The 20,896-nt window shown below is 42.9% G+C and overlaps 1 protein-coding gene across 1 annotated transcript in view; it reads right to left on the bottom strand.

Annotated features, from left to right (window-relative positions):
• The window catches only part of LOC104557117 (chromatin remodeling regulator CECR2), a 45,164-nt gene extending 24,671 nt beyond the window's left edge, over nucleotides 1-20,493 (bottom strand). Inside the window, exon 1 of the mRNA XM_061988873.1 lies at nucleotides 20,409-20,493. The gene's annotated coding sequence lies outside the window, so the exon portion shown is untranslated. The remainder of the gene's footprint in view (nucleotides 1-20,408) is intronic.
• Between the last annotated feature and the right edge of the window lie 403 nt (nucleotides 20,494-20,896).

Genomic DNA, 20,896 nt, shown 5'->3' on the forward strand with positions numbered 1-20,896 from the left:
GTTAAAGGCACATGGCTTGGACCCCACCACACAACAGGGCTAATTCCCAACAGGAGTGTACCTTCCAAATAGGCTTCAGTCAAGAGGATTCTCTCATCTCTAGTCTCCCAGATGATCAAGCTGAACACTTGAGCTCTTCATAAACACTGCTACTGAAATAATCACATTTTCTAGCTGGGCCACACTGAGCACCCATTTTGTTTCCAGCAGTTTGCCATATAGGAAAGACATATTTTTTACCCTCATCTGGCATTGAGGGTAAATATCCCCATCTGACACACAATAGACTCCTTATAGAGCTTAGGGCTATAAAAGAACTCCTGTCTATATTTTAATGAGATTTAAGTCCTTCTCCTGACTGCTGAAAATTTCAAGGGAGGGAATAAAAAAGGGCTGGTGAGGCCATGTGTCTAAACATAAGACTTTCTTGAGATCTGCCCATGTCACTTTTGAGTCCTGAAACTTGACAAGCTCTCTCAGCCTGCTTGAGTTGTGTACTCTGAGCACGGCAAAGGGAGACTCCCTCCCCCCTGTGCCCCAGTCATTCTTGCACACACGGGAAGTCCATATGCCAGCAAGAACACCACTGGGTACACATTCCCACCAGTTCTCAAAAAGGCAGCTCAACTTGATAGGTTTTTGGCACAACCGGATTACTCTATATGATTAATGGAACCGTGCCAGCACTACAGAATTGCATTTGCCTGAGAAATTAACTACTACAAAAGCTATTATTTTTTTAACAAAGAGAGGAGCATGATCCAAGTGAAGAAAGACTGTTAAAAGTTGACAAGAAGTTAGCTGTTAGACAGGGGGCTTCACACATTTGGTAAAGACTGGACATCTTTGCAAGGACCACGACTGGACATGCAAGAACGAGGGAACAGATGCTACATGATTCCTCAAGTCATGTCCACCTGGCAGCATTCCTCTCCCTCCTCGAGTGGAAAGAAGTTGATGCTACTACCCTGGAGATCACTCCCCACCAGCCTGCTTCTTTCTGACGTCAAATGCCAGCTGACCTCCCGGAGATATCTCCTCTCACTGGATGAATGTCATCAGCCCTCTAGCTGTATTTAACAATAGATGCTTAAATGTACCTGTGTCTTCTGCAGCCTGAAGTTTGCTCTTTTCTCCACGACACAAACAAAGCACTACAATTTCATTGTTTTGCCCCACTAATATCAGCAATCAAACAAATGCAACTTGAAAGTGACAAAGTCCAGTCAACAAAGGAGGGCTGACTGTTTTATAAAGTAATTTCTGTGCTGCCCCAAGCACTAATTTTAGAGTATAGAATCATTTTGGTTGGAAAAGAACTTTAAGATCATCAAGTCCAACCACTGACCTCACACTGCCAAGCCCACAAAAAAACCCATGTCCCTCAGCACCTCATCTACATGGCTCTTAAATATCTCCAGGGATGATGACTCTATCACCTTCCTGGGCAGCCCCTTTCAATGCTTGACAACTCTCAATGAAAAAGTTCTTCTTAATCTGCAATCTAACTCGTGCCCGGTGCAACCTGAGGCCATTTCATCTTGTCCTATCATTAAGGAGAGAAGAGACTGATTCCCACCTTCCTACAACCTCCATTCAGGTAGTTTTATAGAGTGATCGTGTCCACTCCCAGCCTCCTCTTCTCCAAACTAAACAATCCCAGTTCTCTCAGCTGCTCTTCATCAGACTTGTGCTCCAGACTCTTCACCAGCTTTGTTGAAAACTATAGAGAGTATCCTTTAAAAATATAAATATTCAGTGCACAGTACACCTATCTGAAGCAGGTGTGCATTCCCACATTGTCTTCCTCATATACCTCAAGATCTAATCCAGTTTCCAGCAAGGACTTCGACTTGGCAAAAAGTGTGACACTAGATTCTCTTTACAGACTTCTTACATTTAAGAGTTCTGTTTGATTACACGTGGCTTAAATGTTAGATACTTACTGAAGCCATTGGATTAAAACAAACAAGAAAAGGACAGATTTGGTCAGCTCTAAGAACAGGAGTAGTGATGAGAACATCCTTTCCTGAAAGCAGGAAAGCAACACCTGTATTTGGATGCTTAATCCGTCACAGATGGGGAATGACTATAATATCTCAGAGACCTTTCAAGTTTCAGACACCTGAGTTCAATTGTTCAACTCAGAGCTCGAGGCAGAAGATTCTTCATTAGATCTGTATACAGAGGCTCTGGTTATTTTAAATAAAAATTGACGGAAAAAAAGTTTCCCTAGGATACTGAAAAAATTGTGGTGACATGGGATACCAGGAAGAAGCAAAAAAAGCAACAGAGTTTTACCTGATCCTATTTTTTCTGGCTATTTTTTTTTCCTGCCAAAATAGAAATGGAAAGGCATAGATCAGATACTTTTACCACTTGCATGAGTTCACTTATCTCGCTCTACCATTTTGGCTACTCTCAAAGAAAACTGATCCAGGAAGTGTCTCAATTCCAGAAGATTATCTGAAATCTTTGGCTATGTAACTCTCATTCCCACTGGAGACTGGCTCTGTTGACTTAACCAATTTGGTTTGAGCTTGACTTTCACATAAGTGGCTAACACTAGAAACTTCTGCCATTCACCCAGCATTCAATACATTACAAACTCTGTTCTCGAGACTACTTTGAGTTCCTACCCTCATCAACTTTCAAAGACAGCTACTGTGCATTTGTCCCTTTGAATAAGGATAGAAATGAGAACCAGAGATGTGAACCAGATGTGCCAAGGCATTCCCAGTCACTCTCAGTGTTACCCAATTTATATTTGCCCTCTTAATAGGGGTGTTTCTTTAGAAAAATGTGGGGTGCTCGTCTTCGACCTGCCTGTCACACCTACTAAAACTGTAGGTTAGCCTGTCTCTATTAAATTTCCCTTTTGAAAAAGCTTTCTTAAAAGGCCCCCTTGGCTTGGAGAAAAATATCTGCAAGGAGTAGAGCAACCAGCAAGAACCCTGCCCTTGAGGTGCAAAGCAGAAACGCTCAGGACATAACTGCTTAGTGTTATCCATAAAGTTGAAAATCAAGGGTCAGACAGCCAAGGTCCAGGAGTGTAATGAGCTGGATGCAGCCTGTCAAATACCCTTTTTTCAAGTTCACTAATAAGAGAGTAATATACCTGCAGGTGTGGCAACTCCTACAGAGTCTGTGTTGCAGTTGAGACTCTCCAAAACTCCTTTCTCAGATGGGAAGAAGGTAGGAGGGAGTTCACTGAGCTGAGATAGTTGTATCTCTTCTCCTGAGATTTTCAGCATCACTGAGACTTGTAAAAACACTGAACTAATGGAGGGCAACATTAGGTAAACAATGTCCTTTTTCTACAAATTGGAGTGTTCCCAAGGAGGATGAACTGGTACACTAACACACTCTGTCTCAGGGCATGTATCCAAGGAAAATAACTCTCTCCTGAAAGTAAACTAGGGATCCTAGAAACAATTTATAGAAAGGTTTGAGATCATGGGCCATGACTATCACTTTACCCCAACCCCTTTTACTTCCCCCTGGCACAAGCATCTTCCATGCAGTTCACTAAATAAGGGAAAAATACTACAGAAATCATCTACAAGAAATCTAAAAAGTTACCTTAAAGTACTCTTTAACTGCAAAACTTCATCCTTCCCACTGACTGTCCTCCTCAGCTTCACTAGCACCATTAACATTTCAGGAAACTGTGACAAGGTTTCCCTCACTGCCACAACATCTCTTACTTAGCGGTTGCTGCCTGATGTGCAAAGAAATTTGAACAGCTGTGGTGGGAAAGTGGTGTGTGTATCTAGCAATACTAGGTGTGAAGCATCCCAAATGGGTGCAGGTGCTTCTGCGGGAGGTCTGGACTAGAGGATCTCTAAAGGTCCCTTTCAACCTCTACCATTCTATGATTCTATGATTTCCCATGAGCCCAGTGCAACTCTTAGTCTTGTCCCTGCGATGCTCCAAAACAGGTCAGAGGTCCCTACTTTTTTTTTTGCAGTGATTAGAAAGGAGGTGAAAGCTGAATCGCACCTGTGGTTGACAGTTTTAATCATATGTTGCGGATTTCTACATAGACAACAGGAAATCTGGGGCACAGGGAAGGCCATAACCCAGCACATCAGTGTCAAAGGGGAAGAAGAACGGCAGACAATTCACAAGAGTACCAGTGAGGTCGCAGCTCAAGTTGCCTGTGATCTTTACGGGCAGCTGCAAAAAAGTCAGGACATAAAGAAGACAGGAGCAAGCCAAAGGAGGGGCTCCACTCCAACATGGGTATCAGCGTCCAGAACAGTCAAGAGAAATGATACACCCCCCGAGAGCTCAGAGCTGCAGCCTGGCCATCTGCCGCCCGGCTGCCTCCCAAAGAGGGAGGTTTCTATGCTCCAGGAGAGGGGATCCAAGGACTCCTCCCCCTGCCTGGTGATCCCAATTCAGCCGTCTGCCTCCACCATGCCTTCCCCTGCTCGCAGAAGAAGGGCCCTTCCCATTGCCTGAGCTTTTAGCAGTGAGGCCATGCTCTCCTGTCAGACAAAGAAGCTTGGTCAGTGCACTTGTCACCGTGACCAGCTTCCCAGAGGGGCTCCTTTGGAGACCTCTGGAAGAGAGGGTGAAAATGTCACAGAGTTTATGGAAAAAATTGCTTGGAGCTTCTGGTGAGCACAACGGGGAAGGGAAGAGCTGCACCTAAAAAGCCTAGCCCTATAGGTACCCTGTAGGGCAAACTCAGGGTGAAATTCCTTCTGAGCAAACCCAGGACTGCTGAGGCTGGATTTACGTGTACATGCATAGAAGACGGGGTGAGGTTTTTTTTGTCTTATGCCCAAAGGAAGCAGAGCCACTTGTACTTTTAGTTTTAATGTCTCCAAAGTAAATCAAGTCTTGGCTGGGAAACTGTAAACAAAATCAAGCCAAAAAAACAACAGCAAAAACAAACACTGATTCAGTAAGAGTCCCTGTGTCAATCTGTACTTCCTGCAGGCAGGGTGCCACAGCCCAACTGTGGAATTACTGTTACAGCGCACTCCCTATCTGATTTATTGCTGCCAATTTTGTTGCAAGCCCCTCCATCTTCACTCCCCTCAAAAAAAAAAACCTCACCCAAAAACCTAAAAGCCCCCACATAAGACTCCCAACCCCATGGGAGTAAAAATTGGGTTAAGAGAAGCAGCATTAGGGCAAGGAGTTGGAAATACTGGAGACAAATATCTAACAGTGATGTTCAGATACTGCTGGCACATACAGATAAGCCTTCTGAAAGTTCAGATGCCAAATAATTTCCTGGACTCACTAGCTAGAATATCTATCATGTTGACAGTGTTTTCAGTTTCTTGTTTCATTTAATTTACAAATGCAACGGAAGAGTAAATACTGGAACGCTCTTGAGCTAATATTGCTGGGAAGATGGCAAGCCTGACCTATGTCTAATCCCAGTCAGTGTATTGTTCTGTACTTGAGAATAAAACCAAGAACCCTGACAAATCGGCAGATGACAGAGAGCAGTAACAACAACAGACCTCCTCCACCTCCTGCCCAAGAGTAGTATGTGGGAGGAACACAGAAAACAAGACTGGATGAGTTCAACCTTTCCCTCAAAGACTGTTTCAACAGAAAGATAATTACTCTTGTAATTACTCCTTTTACAGAGTTAGGAAGTAAGAAAAATAATAGAGGTGATACTTCTGTCTGGTAAAAGCTTTAAAAGCTGAGAAAGACTTGGATTGCCTCAGCCATCTAGCACAAGCGTTGCTTTTACAAGGTTTTCAGTTGTAAGTGAAAAAGTACTTCTTGGGCATCTAATTCACAGCACACAAGAGAACTGGTTTTACCTCTGTGAGCTCCCTACTTAAAAGAAGCAACAACAACAATCAAGGTCTTATCAGAACAGACTATTTTTTACCACAGATTTAATTTTATGGACTGAAGATATTTCACCTTATGGGCTGGCACCTTTTAAGTTCTGAATTGGCAAAAAGGCATCAGCTTGGTGTTGAGAGTCACTCAGGTGTTAATGAGAGCATTAATGGACAGATGGCATTCAAGATATTTCTCCCTTCTACAACCAAGACGGCTTCTTTGCTACAGCAGAGATCGGGAAAGCTTAATTCAAAGCGTACAAGGTTTGGCACAAAGGCAAGCACTCTGGAAGGTAACGGGAAAGATTCAGGGTTTGCTGGGATGACCTCAGTCAAACATCATTAACAGGGTCAGGAGAAGCAAGGCCTATTTCAGAAGAAAAAAAAAAAAATGTAAAGGCCTCCATGATCAATCTATCGTGGCTTGTCAGAAAAAGAAAGCTTAGTCTGACCTTAGGAGCAATATGAGTTACTACCACCAGCCTGACCTTGAGCTCTCATGTAACAATGGAGAATTTTTATTTTTTTTACTGTATTAATGAGTTTTCTTATCTGAAGTGGGGGAGGAAGCCTTAAGGACCAGCTTGTACTTTACCATCGAACAATTTTACCCTACTGAAAAACTAAATCAGGCATGATGGAGGGGAAATAAAAAAGATACTCTGGAGGAGTGAAGGGCTGGGTAGGTACATTCCCCATTTCTTTCAAAATCCTCTGTGTATGTCTCACTCAGAAGGTGTGCAAGACAACAGAAAGCACAGATTCCTCAGACCATGGTCCAACTTGTCACCAGGGCAATCAGACTGGCAGAGGCTCAAGGGCAACAAACTCCTTGAAGTTCGAAACCACTGCAGCAGAGTAAAATGACCAAGAAGCTGAAGAGCTAGGAATCCTGACCTTAAGCTTCAACATCCACATATTGTTTCCCTGCAGACTTCACAAATCCATTCCAGGGATAGTCTTGAGTGAAGCAGTAACTCCTGGCCACTCCAAAGTGGTGACAGACCTCATCAAGGCCCCATCCCGGCAGAGACCTTGTAATGGAGGAAACACACACCCAGGCTCATCCTGCTTTTCAATGCCCTCTTTTGATTCATGCCTGGAGAAAACCAGCTGGCCTACAAGGCACTGTGAACAAGAGGAGGACAGCTGACTTTGACAGACTCTGAATGAGAAAAATGGGGAAAAATAATAATAGCAATAAAAAGAAAAATCACAAATCAAACTGGATTGATCAAAGCTTCAGAGTAAAGATTCTCCTCCTAGAATTGGAAAGACAGCAGATTGCTGGGGCATAAGGCTATCACAAGGCATGTCCAAACCTACCATCCAAAACTCAAGCGATCCTGTGGCTTACTTGTGTGGCCATAAGGAGTACTGGCAGTGAGGAGAGGTGAAAGACACCTGAAGAACCGCACGGGTAGGTTGCACTGAGCTCTACACATAGTGGCCTTTGTCTTCACTCTTGCTGAACGAGGGAAAATATTCCATTCCTTCTACATTACAACCATGTAAAAAGCATAAAGATAACCACACGAAAAGCTGATTAGCCAATGTTACACAGTGGCAAACCTTCCCTAAAGCAGTTTGGTCTACTTTCTGGGTTTGGCAGCCTGAAACATGAGTGATCAGAAGTTTCTACATTAATAAAAGATAGACCTATGTTTTCCACACAAGTAGAGGACAGCAGGGTAAATTCAGCACCCCAGGAATTCCTGTTCCCTGCCTCTCACTTTTTTATTCTGTAACTTGCTTCTTAAGCCCAAATGTGGCGTTGAGACTGGCTCCAAGAACATGTTGAAGAGATGCTTAGAGAAGACACCACAGTTCTGGATCTTTCCTCCAAGATGGTAAAGCAAACTGAGGACAGGAGGTTCTCTAGCAGAAGAGCTACTCGATCTTGCTAAGGAAATCTGATTTACCCAGTTGGATGCCAGGTAATCCACTGCCTTCCCAGGTGCACCCCTAAAGTGATCATATTTAGGAGAGGTTAAAAAAAACAGCTAAGAAAATCCAAGGCTGTCAACAGGTAAGAATGCTCCATCCCTGCTCCTAGTCATCTTTCATTTCACCTTGAGCTATCTTCCATACAATAAAAAACTGGGGAAGCTGGAAGGGGAGCTGGCAGATATGCTGTATCCCACAGAGAAGTAGAATAGGAACAACTATGGAGCAAGGCAGTGTCTCCAGGGAGGCAGAGAGAACGGAGAGCTGATGTGGGCTGTCTAGTCTAATAAGGGATCACGCGACAGGAGCATGTGCTGGTTTGACAGACGCAAGTGCAGCCACTTAACCTGGGTATGACAGCTGAAGTGGGAGCAGTGCTTTGCTACCCCCAAAGAAGGGGAGCATGAAGGAAGAAGGGGAAGTCACAAGGTCACCCCAACTGCCCACCCTTCAAGGAGGTTCCAGGTCTGCTTGTGCACAATTCTCTCTCCATCCACAGCAGAAAAACTGAGCAACCAAGGAAGCTTGCAGCTTGGGCTCTTTAGCATTACTAGACCACACTCACCAACTCTTGAATTAGATGGAGATGCCCTTTTACCTGCTGTGAGACAATACGTGCTCCCTTTTTGCTCACATGAGGGATGGGAGGCAGCAAGTCAACTTCCCCAAGAGATGCCAGGTGTAGGAACTGAACTCCTCTCTCTCACACCAGTGTGGCAAAAGGGCGTGCTCTGATCTTTCCCAGCCGCCTATGGTCCACGCTTCTGCTGTGATTCGGGTTTTATCTAGCAACCACTCTATGTCTGACATAGCTGCTGGAGGTGACCTGTTTGTTATTTTGCTGAGAGAAGGCAGAAAAGCAGCAGAGATACCAGCACAGATACAGCAGTGTCCCACATCGGCCTCTTCTGAAAAGGCTCTTCCCTTAGGCTGGCAAATGCTGGGGACAGGCAGGAGTGTTGAGATAAGTGTTTATTTGATCTTCTCTTCCCCATTCACCCTGGATTTTTCACTGCTTTATGTTCACAAAACGCCAAGGCAGCTAATCAGTGCTCTGTGACCCCTGTTAATTGGGCTGTGTGAGAGAAAGGCAGCACTGGCAGGAGAAATCACACATACCTGTTACTTTGAACTGTTCTGTCATTTTCAGTCTCCCTGCTTGCAGGAGCTCCAAGCACCCTTCTGTGAGCCAGGGCTGCTCTATTTTTGTCGCCCTCCCCAGGACCAGCAGGAGGGGCCACAACTGTTTCATGTTGTCATCCTACCTCTAACACCTCAAGGTACAGAGAGGCAACAAAGAGGCATGTTTATTGCTTCTCCTTCCATGGGAGAAGGTGGAAGCGATTTTTGGTGAAGGAAATACGATCTGAAGGTGCTGATGGCCTTTCTTCCACCTACACCAAGCTGCTCCTCACTGCACTTAGCTGTGTCTCAGTTGCTCCCTCTGTTCCTCCCCACAGTAATACCAGGAAGAAGAGAGCAGATGCCCAGCATCCATTTCCCTGTCTCAAGAGACCAGCAGCCTGTTTGGCCAAGAAAGCCAGAGAAAGAAAACAATTGGTGTGAAAATGGGAAGCATAGGAGAAAAGAGAGGTTGGATTTGCCACGCCTGGTGGATTACGCAGTACCTGGAGGATGCAGAAGAGGCATATGGTTAACTAGATGCACACTGGGTGCAGAGGCCTGCATTTGAGTTTTAGGTAGGAGCAAGGGCTGCTTGTGTATTTTGTTCTCTGATTAGGGAAAAGAAGAACTTGCAACACAAGCAGATGCAAAACCAGAGCAACCAGAAACACCCTAAACAACAGCTGAAGGTGTATGGTATGGGACAGAAAGCCCTTGGGGCAAAGGAGATGCATACACTGCCCAGATTCACATAATACTAACAGGGTTAAAATAAAACATGATGACTACCTGCTTATTTTTCAATACTGTCTCAACTCTTCCTTCAGACTTGGCGAGTCTCTGCATCGTCTCCATGAAGTGAAGATTTGTGCTTTCAGTACATGGAGGGGTATAGGGTAATAATATGGACAGAGAAGTAGAAGGACCCTCCTCCACTTCAGCAGCTGCAATTTGAGTGAAACTGATAATAAGAAATCAATAGGTTGGATAACTGGATTAAAAAGAGGGAAAAACAATTCTGCTAAAAGATCTTGAAATATCACTGTGATGAGCAAGCAGCATTGCTGCATATATTTGTAAAAACAGGAACTGAGATAGCAACAGAGGAACAGAAGAGATTACTTTGAATGAATACAAAAACAAGGTGACTTGAGAGTTTAAAAACTGTCTTTTTCCTTAGTTGTAACTGCATAAATATTATTAATTAAGTGTGATTATATTATTTTTCCACTGGCATTGTTAGGTTTGACCCAGGATGAATGTGTTCACACCAAAGGTGTGTTTAAATACACCTGCCCAGCTTTGCCAACAAACTAACCCCACAGATACGCTCCCCTTCACTATTTATTCAATTTTACCTTTATGATGCTATCCTAAAACTATTAAAAGGCACAATAACAAATCAGTTGCCTTCAGTCTTTTACATACAACCCATGAGAGCAGCAAGGGGTGATTTAAATACTAAGAGGATACCAGTTCTGTAATCAGACACTAACATGCATTTTCCCACCTATCAACTTGTTGAAACAAGCACCACAGCTCCAGCATGGAGGAAAGCGGGTGATATTGCAGCTACTCTTTGTCTTTTTGTCTAAAAATAGAGACTTCTTTTCCTTGAGATATGGCTGAAATTGTAAAGCCCCACGCTTCTGGAAATATCTAGGAACCTCCAGAAAATTCCTGGTAAGATGGTCTGTCACAGATATCCTGCCTGTCTGAATAGGAAGACAACTTGAATGACCACCAAGCAATAAACAGCTTCTCTTTCTTTATTGGGGGTTGCACTGGACAGTCCATCAGTTACAGAGGAGACAAGATGCATGTCCACAGCACTGTCAGCTGATCTTTTCCTGCCATGAGGAATCAGTTTAGTTGAGGGAGACCAAAAAAAGAGACAATATTCATTACTGAAGCTTTACCCAGAAAAGGAGGCAGAGCTGGTACTAGAAAAGAGTGGTATCAGTACTTATGCCACCACACTTTATGTCTGAGGTGGAAAGGAACAAGGAAAGAAGTTATCTCATCTCAAGTGCTTATGTTAAATCAATGATAGAACTGAAGATATCTATCACACCTGAAGAAAGGGTGATGTCAGGCTGGCATGTGATATTGCAGGAGGATATAGGAAATGTCTAAGTGGATGTCACCTCTTGCCATGTGCTGACATTGATCTTGGCTGGGGAAGGGTCATGGGAAATGGCTTTCATTAAGCAGTGAATTCTCTGGCAGGCAGGCAATAGGGTCAGATGGAGCCCACCGCTTCCCTGTCCAATCAGATCTACCACTGCAGCTTGACTGGGAACATGAATTTTTCCCTGACAGTATGCTCAGATGAAGTGGCAAGAATCTCCTGAGACTCTGAAGTGCAGTGTCCTGTCAGGTTCAAAATCAGAAAATGAGTGATAGACACCACTAGCAAAGGCAGAATGGCAGGAGACAGAGGAGAGACCCACAGTCTCAGAACCAATACCAGTGTGTGTACTGAAGGCACTGGAGTGTAGACTGGCACTGAAGGACAGGAAGATAATGGTGATGAGATGTCAGGAATGACATCAGTACTGAGGTTGGTAAAACCATAAAGACAGAGGTGCAGAGAAAGAGAGCCAGCTGAAGAATGCACTGATCTGCAAGGCACAGCTGTTCTCCTGGTGTAGTGTAAGATCAAGAGAAGAATGAGCAATACTGATGTGAAACTGGAGACTTTACAGGCACAACAGCAGGCAGCAGGCTTGATGACACTGACAGACTTAACTGCATCAGTAATTATGTCACTTTTTGTCATGATGCAGTGGAAAAGCAAAGAATCTAGGATCTCTGCAGAGTACACGCTCTCAAAGTAGTAAATCTGAGACATGGCAGTTCTCAAAGTCAATTTTTGGGCTCAAGGAGCAGTTCCTGAACCTCAAAACAAAACTGTCTGACTTGGGTGTTTCTGAGCACAACTTAACAAAGGGAGGCACATCTCGCTCTCTGTCCTCCTCCCAGAGGCAAGATTCTTGTTAGCCTTGTAAAGGAAGTCAAGACAAAGGCACAGGGGTCCCCAGGTGGGCTGGAATCATCATCGTGAAAGGCCCTGATGAGCAGGTGAGAGCCGTTCCTCCATCCCTGACATGAGTGGATATCTCCCAGCATCCCTCAAGAATTCAGAGTGCAGCATTCTTGTCTGCTCACTTTTTCCCCAAGGCTTATCAGACAGGATGGGAATCACTTATAAGCATAATGATCTCACAGCCAGGACAGGGTCTGAAGCCTGGGGGCTTCTGCATTGCTTCTGTGTCAAGTACCTTTGACTTTGAGTAACAAGAGGCAATCTCTGGATAGATCAAGAGGGAGGGGAGAAAAGAGAAAAAAACCAGTTTAACTTAACCCAAGACATGGTTACAGGTTGTTAGATATAATAAATAGGGAGAGAGAAGGATCTGGGTGGTCAAGCGGGAAACAAGTACTTAAGGAGAAGCCAACTATCTCTCCCAGTGGAGAAGGAATGTGGGTAATGTTGGTGTAGAGTGAGAGGCCTTGTAAGATGCAGGCTGCCAGCTACTGCTTTGAAAGGTTCTGCTAAGGGAGACTTTGGCTTATGTACGATGTATGGGTAGCCAGTGCATACTGATCTGACCCAGACATGCAGGAGATGTGCAGTCCTTAAAGGAGGGCCACACAGACACAATAAAGTCTGAGAACTGCTGCTGTGCCCTTTGCTCTTGCCACAGGCTGCCTCCATGAGCACACTTTGACTCCAAAGGCATGGAGATTTTTGCACCTTGTTTTGTATCTTATTCTGTGTGACCTTGACAACCAACCATACAGCATATGCCCAACAAGAAGCCACTCCAGATGACCAACCCATTTCTCAGGAGGGACAAACATGGCCTTCTGGATGGCCCTGAATAAAGGAATGTACCTAGAACCCAACTTTCACTTTTTGAACTGACCTGGTAAGACAGCAAGGGCTTCAGTCAGTCAGTGACAGCATTCCACTTCTCCATCAATTACCCTCACTTGCATCTAACCTGGCTTCAATCCATGCTTGCCAATTTTTAGCCACACACTTCTTTCTACTACAGCTATTTGATGACTGTCTTTCTGAAGAGAAGCAGATCAACCCTCCTGAGCTGGAACTGATTCACTTACCCAAAGACCCAAATACATCTTCTTATATTTTGAAAGAGCAAATAGGAATAGGGCTTACTGTGCCTCACATTCAGACTGGAAGAGGATCATTACTTACTATTCATTCCTGGGTCCTTGAAGAACAAGTGAAGCCAGCTTAATGCTGCATTGTTCATTCCTAGTGCCAGTCAACAGAAAGCATGCTCCCAATTCATAGCCGAAGGAAACACAACAGTACTGCCACAAGCTCTTCCGATTGTTTAGGGGCTGTAGAAAGGACCTTAGGGTATTACAGTGATGATGAGCACTGTGGGGAAGGAGCTAGAGTTATTGTCCTGATGATGACAGGGAAATAGGACACATGCATGTATTATGGCACAAACCCATATGAACTGAGCCCTTCTGTGCCTTGCTGCTCATATTAAAATATGCGTAATGTGGGAGAAGAGAGGCCCTTCTGAGGCAAAAAATACCTAGCATGGGGTTGCCTTGAGGCAAACAAGCTTAGCAAATTCGTCATGTGGAACCAGTCCCATATATTACAAGTTTCTGGGGACAATGGATAAAACCAAGTTTTTACAGAGAAATAAATTGTTCCTAAAGAAGTCTCTTTTGGGATTCATTTCTGAACAAGTTTTTCCTCTACATTTCTCGAAAGCTTAAATCACTGCACTAGTTGAGTCAGAAGGAAGCTGAGGAAGGATGGAAGGTAAAAACGAGAGAAGTGTAGGTGGAGTCAGAACAGAGACTGACGTAACATACCAAATTATTGCAGTGGCTTAGCAGCTGGCCAGCAGCCACCTCAGCTGTTCATCAAGCTCAGTGAGGCTAAAAGACTCAAAAAAACCCCCAACTTTCAGAACTTCTCCAATATTCACCCTTGGACTATAGATCAGTTTCTGAACCTGGCTGAGGTGGTGGGAGGTGGCCTGCAAAACCAATTGTGCTGCAGCAAAAATCCTGCACTGGTGGTGTGGAGCATCACTGTCTTGAAATGCCAGGTCCTGAAAAAGTGAGAGCAAAGGTTTCATGTGAAGTGAATTTCCACGTCCTGTCTGTCTCCATCACTTTGTCTTTTGTTCCTTCTAAGCAGAAGCTGTTCTTACTTGCCTTCTTGATTTTTTCCTTCACCATTCCTTTCTTCCTTCTCTCTGGAGTACTTGGCAACATCAATAACTCAAAAATACAGCTGTCCATTTCATATTTCAAACTCTGACAGCAGCATGATGACATCATTGCAGTCTCCAAGACCCTTCACCGACTGTTCTCTATTCATCCTTTTAAGTTTAGCCACTTATTCCTCCCTGTCAATGTTTTGCATAACTCCCTCACCCCAGCTATCCAATCTATTTCTCATTCATCCATCTGCCCTGACAATAACAGCACAGCTTTCACACTCTTTTTTTCTTCTACCATTTTCATTCCTTATTCTCTGCAACACCTATGGAATAGCACTTCCAGAACATGCTACCAACTTTTCTTTAAATTATCTTTAAAGATTCACTTTATCCATCTGAGAATCAAAGACATTTACTTAGCTTTATTTATACTTGAACTCTATAATTTAATTCCACTGTGCCTGTCATTAATCTCTGAATGACCGTGTTATTTTACTGCTGTAATCTCATCCTTCCTTTCCCAACACCTGCCAGCTGCCTCATTTTCACTTTTTACCCTTTAAAAGGCTCACCTTGCATGGCTTGACTATTATTATAATAAATATTAATATTAGCTTCAAGATGAGCAAGGTAGCCACTTCATCTCCCTTGCCCCCTCACAGTATCTCCCGTGCTGATGATACTGGGTCGATTCCAGAGGCCATCTACCAATCTCCGTGATGTATGCAAGGCAGCACTTGTTAAAAGTCAGACTGTAAATGATGCTGATCTTGTTGATACTCACTTGGCATTCATGAATACAATTCTGAGTTAGCAAGGTGCTTTGTGGCTAGGCCATTGAAACATCTGTTATGATCAAGGTCATTGGTAGAACTGCAAGTGCTAGCTGTTAAAACTCTTTCTGAAAGGTGGTGGTCTCCAGGTCTGCTGCAATGGAGTTTAGGCTGTTTGCCCCACATGTTACGGCACAGACTGAAGCGTTGAAATCATTCCGATTGTTCTAGTACCTTGACTGAGCTATTCCCTGCTCAGCTCACCAACAGTATCCACGAGACTGAAAACTTGGCATCGGTGTGCCAGCTATCCCAGCTGACCTGCCACTTTATTCCCTAGACCAGATCAACATACAGCAGTTCTTAAAGGATACAGCCTCACATAGTCACGTGCAAAAGGGCAGTTTCAAGGTGTTAAGCATTTTATTAAGTCAGTTTCACCTAAACATGAGACCTGGCCTAACCCCCAAAGCAGCCTGTAAAGACACAGTCCACACAGAATAAAGGACAGGGATGGGCAAAACTGAAGAAACAGAAAGAAGAAACTGAATGCTCCTCGAAAAAGGGTATTGATGGGTTAGAAGATTTCAGATTATCCCTTATCTCTTTCTGATGAAAGCTCAAATAAGTGATTACAGAACAAGTACTAGAAAACAAGTAGAATAGAGGTGATATTCTTGATTTGTAATTCAACAAGTAGGGAATATAGCTCTTCAGATGCCACCACTAAGAATATGAAGGAAATAATTAAACGATTGCGGGAAAGGAAGAGAAGTTAAGGAATATCTTTTCACTATCCCTGTTAGAACAAATCAAGCCAAAGACTTCACGGTTAGTTTACAGCTCCAGAAAGAGCTTAAAGTGGGTGCAAAATAGATGATCCACTTAGGAAGAAACAATTCCAATGCAGTAGTGGAATAAATAAGGAGAAAAGTTTAAAAAAAACTGAGGCATCTAAGGAAGCAAATGACATCTGTGTTGCCAATTAGATAGCATAGTATTAGATAGATATAAGTATAGTAGATATAGTATTAGATAGTAGATATAGTATTAGATAGTAGATATAGTATTAGATAGTAGATATAGTATTAGATAGTATAAGAAAAAAGAGGTAAGAGGAGGGATATTGGTTTTGTTACTCTTTACTTTCTGGCACCTTTGTCCTTGCTGAAAAAATAAAACATAGAAAATGTTATAAGAAAAGGCAATTAAAATGGGGTTTTTTTCCAAGGGACAATAGCAGCATACAAAAATACCTCCCAATGAGAAATATGACACAGATATTGACACTTTTTATGCCGTCACATTAGAAAAACAGCAAAAACGCAATAGTAGAGCAGTGAAGAATGAGTTTCATCCAAAGAAATGCTGAACAGCAGGGGAGCTTTTCTGGATTATTTTAGTTGAGTGTACACATCCATGTCACACCATCACTTCTTACTTAAAAACAGCTGCAGAAGGCTCCTGCTGAGGCCACTGCCGTTAGCTGAAGCTCTGATCTTCCTGTCTTGATACAAGTCATCAAGCCGCATTTCCTGCTGGAATTAAAGTAGCAGCCCCTAGGGACTATGCAGCTGCCCAATTTATAATCTGAAGTAAGCACCAGTTGGTTTTTTTAAACTGCTTATTTTTTATTTATTTATTTGTAACAAACCTCAAATTCTATTAAGAGTTTTCTCCCTCCTCACTTTCTAGGCATTTGCATTTTGAAACAATTAAAAGAAAACAGACATTTCAAAGGCTGTGAACAAAAGCTAGAAGGAGGAAAAAAGTATGGGTAAGCTCACTGGCCGCAAACAAAACTGTACCTATAGCATAAAACTGAGCCAAGAGAGTAAACAAAAAGCTTCAAGGATAGGAATTACCGTGTCATTAACAGTTAGATTGGAATGGATGGATGGAATGGATGATATATGAATACTATGAAAAGTATTCATAAACCAACAAAAGCTGAAGATAATGGCACAAAACTATTTTGGGTCAGAGCAAAAAGATGAGAGCAACAGGGAAAATGTCCTGGCCAAGTGCTCAAACCAGCTGGTACAAGGCGAGGACAGCTACAGACAGGGCTATTGCTATAGATGCTAAAAGACAGAAATGAAGACTATTGTCTTTTTTATTCTGAACTTCTACAGTGCTTAACACAGCAAGAACCAGGACAATTAAGAATGTTCCTAACAGCTATGATAGGTTATGATAAACAAAAGTTTGGAGAAGATCATGCAGCATCTCATTAAGTAGTCTCTGTAGTTAAACACAGATATCCATAACGCAAAGGAAGTCTTAAGTTTCCAGACATTCAACACTCTTTAACCATCAAGCAGGGTCAAAACCAGTCTCTCTCTTGTATGTGATCCCTTTTTTTTTTTAAGGAAAAAAAAAAATCTGTCATAAAGAATATTAAACCCAAGGCAAATTTGCTCTACTTCAAAACCAACAATCACAGAACTCCACAAAAGTATTAATCTCTTTTTTCCCCTCAAAGAGTAAAAAGCAAATTGAACGAGGGTATGTTAAATTGTGCATTAGAAGGGCTCTCAGCTAGGTTCCACTTCCAAAATTACTCGAGAGGAGATTATAATTAGCAAAGGTATGTGACAGTTTTATATCCCTCTATGATGCATGATTAAAGCCAGGCAGCCCAGCTCCACTGCAAGTTCTGCACGCCATCAAAACAGATGTGACAAGAACTACAAACTGCTCCCAGACAGACTGTGAGAAAGCATAGGCAGATAACGTTTTGGCCATCAAAGAGGTAAGACACAACTAATTAAACCTCAAAACCTCTTGGATAAGTAGGTAAACTATGTTTTGTTTGAGGTTATATGAAGCATCTTGTGCTGCAGTGCTCCAGCCCAAGAACAAGCTCCTACCTTCCCCTCTGAGGTGCAACAGGGTGCAAACTTTACAGCCTAAAGATTAACAGCTCATAGCCTTGGAATGGGGATGCAGAGCACAAAGGACTGGAGAAATTGCTGCTAAAATGCAACTGTAATGATCTGTTAAACTGCTGATTTTTCCCACTCCCAGACAGATATCTACTATGTGTAGCAACAGCCAAACATTGAGCCCTGGCCCATTATGAAAATCCAAATCTAAACTCCACACAAATTCTGCCTCTTTACATTTGCACAATCGCTGAGCATTCAAAAAAATCAATTACAGGCTCAGCTCCTTACCATTAACTGAGGACAAACTAGGTACAATAGGGAAGCTATGCATCAGCCTATGCCTCTTGAACTCAGCTTAGAAGGAACAAAGGTGATGGAAATGTGTAAGGAACAAGGAGAATTCTAGGCTTTAAAAATACACACTGATTTTGGACAAATATTCTATGGCTGGGTTGTAAGCATGAAACAGACAGTGGGGCAAGTTTGTTTTTGAGAAATGTATCCAAGCCATCAGTTTTATTGTCATTTATCTACAGATTTCCATCTTTAGACTACATCCTAATGCTTCTTCCTTCCTGACATCTCTCTACATACAGCACCTTTCCCTCAGTTTCCAGGTACCCCCACCCTATGCTTCCTCCGCAGTGCTTCAGAGTCCACCCCTCTAAGGTCCCAAGGGCTCTGGACAGTTTTCCCGATCCATTCAAGTCAGTTATTTCCTCTGCACTGCTCCTGTCGTGTTCTTCTCCTCATCTCCTCTGCAGAAATGATTTTTATGGTTATTCCCCTGCCTATGAGGTAGTCCTCTTCTACAGGAGGTGCTATACAGAGCTGCTATACTGTTTTCTCCTTCAAGCATGTCATACTTTCCCTAGCAGGGCCATTGTGGTGAGGTGTAAGTTCTCACAACTTCACTATGTGACTTGACACTCCTCCACTTGCTGTTTCCTACAGCACCTCTCATACACAGATAGACACATCGCAACAGCTACGTAGGTACCTGTGCCTCACAGGTACCCTGACTAGGTTGCACAAAGCCACAGGTGGGTTACCAGTTCTCCCTTCTGTGATGATGTTACCTCCTTGCAGCTTCTGCATCTCGGAGTTAACCCAAAGCTGTATTTATACAGGGACAAAGTGGGAGCTATATGCAATACTTAATAACTACACATTGTGGAGTTGCCAGGTATGGCACGTGACTGTGAATTAGTGTCCACACATGTGTAACCTTCCCCCAACAGACAGCTTGCCAAGGCTCAATGATTGATCCATAATTCATCCATGAATTTTCTTAGATAAAACAGCTGAGAAAAAGGCAATGCAACTGCACAATTGCTGATTTGGTGAGCCCAATTGCAATGTGGAGAGTTTAGGAGACCCTCACAATGTGGAATTTGTGAAATTTATCAGAGACAAATCTTCCACTGCTTTTACAAGTCTGAGCCAGTTAAGGTGGGCAAACACTAAATCCACTACTTTTGTTATGAAGAAACAAACTTGATGCATGTTTATATATCAAGATTATATTGTTCCGTGCTATTTTGATGATGGAAATATACATAATTGGAGTCACTTTAAAATTAAGCTTCTCATCACATCAGTTTCATTTAGAAACTGTAAATGCAAGTGCAGCTGCCTGGTTCAGGTCCTGATCCCCCCTTAAGCTCAATGTCAAACCAGCAGTGCAAGAGAACCTGCTTAAGTGGCAGATATATATACACACAAAAAAAATATTTATAAATTTCATTGAACATAATCAGTTAATTATAAATAGAGCTTTCTATGCCAATGCACCTGTCTAAGGCTCTGAACAAGAGGGGAATCTCAGGGAGTAGGGCTGCTTAACACCCCTTCTAAGTAACTGCAAGTGTAGCCCCATTGTCTTCATCTCCACAATTATGCTCTGCTATTAACATGACTCACAGAAGAATAAACAAAACAGACAGCAACAAGACCTCGCTATCACTGGGAGCACATTTCACTCTGTGAGTGGCAATCCTCTAAAGAATGATGTTCTACAGATGACTCTGGGAGGCTACTTTGGTGGACACTAACAAAGTGCCTCTGGGTGTCAAAGCATCGAGAAAATGTGGCAAATCACTTTCCGATATCCTGCAACTGAACCGATTCCAATATTCCTCTGATTTCAAAGCAAATAATTACAATTGTCCTTCCATAAAGCAACGGGATTTTCCATGCAGGCGAGGTGGTTGCAGAGCAGCAAGTTTTAGTCTGTGCAATACATATGAAATGTTGCAAACATATGTGATAATTTATAGACTTAGTGTGATATCACTAATTTGACCAAAGAGGGTGCAGAATGTGACAGCAGATGTGAACATTCACTGTAAGCGCTAGTGCTACAGCAGAGCATCAAACACATTTGCATGGGGTAGGAACAAAGAAGTTGCTTAACAACGGGTCTGTAAAATTAAAAACCTGCAACTCAACCCTAAAAGAGCTGGAATTCCCTTCCACTTGGTGAAGCATCTGGCCTGATTGCTGGTGGCTGCCGATCATTGCCATGTCATCACTCTGAAGCTGTGAAACATCCCCAGGACCGCGTTAATTAGCTCCCTTTGCAAAGCGCTTAAGCCATAGTAGAGTGAGGTTACTCACGTGATGTCTCTGCGCTGATAGCAACCTTGAAGAAGGCAGGCGATCAGGTCGCTGATAAACTCCACATCATCCCTGTGAAGAGCAGCTTCCAGTTCCTAATGAGCAGAAAGAAGAGAGAGAGAGAGAGGGGAAAAAAAAGAGAAAAGATTGCAACTATCAAACTAATTCCTCAAAATTCACTTCAAGCTGATCAGGACCAAAAAGAACTGAGCAACGTCAAGTATGTGTACAGCAGCAGAGCATACACTGGGTAAGCCAACCTTACCCATCATTAAAAATACTGCTACTACTATGTCTTCATTGTGAAAGTTTATGGGAAGACCTTGAAAGGCTTTTACTGAATGTCACTCTCCAGCCACAAGACTAATGCTTTTGTCTGGGAACAGAAAAATAGGGCTCAGTGAGGTTGAGATACTACAGCCTAATAAGAAAGCCATGATTCCTCTCATGCTCAGCTGATAGGCAGGAATCAACAGTTTCACTCTCCT

This window comes from Colius striatus, chromosome 1 (genome assembly GCF_028858725.1).
Source record: "Colius striatus isolate bColStr4 chromosome 1, bColStr4.1.hap1, whole genome shotgun sequence".
In the NCBI taxonomy this organism is placed as follows: domain Eukaryota; kingdom Metazoa; phylum Chordata; class Aves; order Coliiformes; family Coliidae; genus Colius; species Colius striatus.